Below are 2,500 nucleotides of genomic sequence, written 5' to 3'. Positions count from 1 at the left end.
ATAGATAGAGAAATAGTCAGGCAGCCAGATACACACACACACACACACACACACACACACACACACACACACACACACATATATATATCTACATATATATACATATATATTTATATATCTATTCATGTGTGTGTATGTATGTATGTATGTATATACCGATATAGGTAGATAGATAGATAGAGAAATAGACAGACAGACCGAGAAAAGCGCTTTCCTTTCTCGCCCGGCAACCGACTCTTGCCTCCTTTCGACTGAAACCCAAATACGCCTTTTCTTTTCGCATTTTCTTCCTCCCATTCGGCATCTGTGTAACACGCTGCTAATTGAAGGAAACAAAGCGAATCATTCACTTGGCCTCTATTCCACGAACCGTTTACCGCAGAATGTGCATGCCTGGTCTCTGTTGAACGACGACACGCAAGGCTGAGCTCTAGTTGCGATGGTAGTTTGCATGATCGTTGATTACCGGTTGTTTTTTGGTCTGTTTATACCTCTCTGTACCTCCTTCTTCTCTTCTTCTTCCTCCTCATTTTGTAATGTTTGTTTTTTTGTTGTTGTTTCTCTTGTAATGTTGGTTAACGGTTTGTGTTGATATCTGTATCTTTTCGTACCAATTCGGTCTTAAGTAAGCGTTCTATACGGCCGTAATCTTGTATACATCTAATACCTTTCGATACTAACTCGTACCTACGAATATCTATTAGACACCTACCCTCCCTTTCTCCCCATTCCGGCCAACTTACCACCGTTCTGTCGTACACCTCGTTCTGACCCATACCATCATGCCGTACCTACGCGCGTCCTTAACATACTTACCAGTGGCCGTTTTCGGGGACATGTCTCACCCGCCGAAATATGCTCTCTTGTACCTAAGCGTTCCCTTACCTCGCCGCGCCCTCCCTTCCACCTCCTCGTTCCCCGCGCCCTCCTTCTCTACCCGCAGCTCAAGGTCGATGTGGCATATGAGTTGTGGGTGAGACAGTTGGCAGTACTCGGTGCCATAGCTTGCGAGGCTGGCGGCCTGGTTGACTGGTTGGCGAGCTGACTGGCTGACTGACTGACTGGTGGGTTGTTTGGCTTGCTGGCTGTGGGCACCCGCGGAAGCTGCTCTCTTCTTGTTCTTCTTCTTCTTCCCTCTACCTCTGCTCCTTTTCTTCTTCCTCTTCTTCCCCCTCTTCTGTCTCCTCCTCTTTCTCTTCCTCTTTCTCTTCCTCCTCCTCTGTCTCCTCCTCTTTCTCTTCCACTTCCTCCTCTTCCTGCTACTCCTCCTTTTCTCCCTGCTCCTCTTCCTCCTCCTCCTCCTTCCTTTCCTCCTCTTCCCCTTCTTCCTCCTCCTCCTCCTCCTCCCCTCCTCCCCTTCCTCCTCCTCCTCTTCCCCCTTCTCCTCCTCCTCCTCCTCCTCCACCACCTCCTCCTCCTCCTCCTCCATCTTCTTCTCCTCCTTCCTCCAACTCCTCCTCTTCCCTTCCCCTTCCTCCTTCTCCTCCCCTTCTTCCCCCTCCTCCCTTCTTCCTCCTCCCTTCCTCCTCCTCCTCCTCCTCCTTCTCCTCCTCCTCCTCCTCTTTCCCCCCCTCCACCTCCTCCTCCTCCCCCCCTCCTCCTCCTCCTCCTCCTCCTCCTCCCCACTCTTCCTCCCCCTCCTCTTCCCCCCCCCTCCCCCCTCCCCCCTTCTCCCCCTCCCCCTCCTCCCCCCCCTTCCTCCTCCTCCTCCTCTCCCCGGAAGGCTGGCACGGGCGTTCAGTGCCACGCTAGCGATGTGTCGGGTCGTTTCGCCCGTGTGTGTGCGCGCGCGTGAGCTCAGTGAGTAGCGTCGTCATATTGTTTCGCCGGAATCAAAGCGCAGCGCAGACGACCTCCAGGTAAAAAAAGGTGCCTCTTGAGAATCTGATGTCCTCCTTGAAGGTGTGTGAAGGGGGGAGGGGGAGGCAGGAGTGAGTGGAGGGGGTGAAAAGGAAGGAAGAAGGGAGGAGGAGGGATAGGGAAGGTGGGATGTTTGAAGGGAAGGGAGGGAAATCGCGTTCTCGAGCCTCTTTACCATCCCCCCACACCCTTTACCCCCCCCCCCAATCCCGCAGCCTCCTGACTCCTTCCCCTTCACCCCTCCCCCTTCACCCCTCCTCCTGCACCCCTCGCTCTCGTGATTCCACCTGTCGAGGGATTATCAGGTGGAGGTTGGGTGCCACGAGGCCGAGAGGAGTGCCTCTTAGTGCCTCTCATTATCGACCGAGGAAAGACCTCAGATCGCTCCTCCTTGTGGCCTCCTTCAGGTGATTTATGGTTTGGGATGAAAAGAGAAAATGCAGAAAGTGTGCGATGAATTGTATTTTTGTGTGTGGCTTTTCTGTGAGTTTGTTGTATGTACAAACACATGTATATAAACGGTTTGTTGTGTATACATACAAACGTATATATATATATATATATATATATATATATATATATATATATATATATATGTATATATATGTGTATATGTATATGTGTGTATATCTATACATAC

General features: G+C 50.9%; 1 long non-coding RNA gene across 1 annotated transcript in view; it reads left to right on the top strand.

The window, feature by feature from the left end:
* The first annotated feature begins 1,747 nt into the window (after positions 1–1,747).
* The window catches only part of LOC125045669, a 72,991-nt gene continuing 72,238 nt past the window's right edge, over positions 1,748–2,500 (top strand). The window contains exon 1 of the long non-coding RNA XR_007116573.1: positions 1,748–1,859. This is a non-coding gene — a long non-coding RNA (uncharacterized LOC125045669). The remainder of the gene's footprint in view (positions 1,860–2,500) is intronic.

The sequence above is a fragment of the Penaeus chinensis genome, chromosome 37 (genome assembly GCF_019202785.1).
Source record: "Penaeus chinensis breed Huanghai No. 1 chromosome 37, ASM1920278v2, whole genome shotgun sequence".
Classification (NCBI taxonomy): Eukaryota; Metazoa; Arthropoda; class Malacostraca; order Decapoda; family Penaeidae; genus Penaeus; species Penaeus chinensis.
Note: the sequence above shows the minus strand (reverse complement) of the source record. Positions and strands in the feature narration are given on the sequence as shown.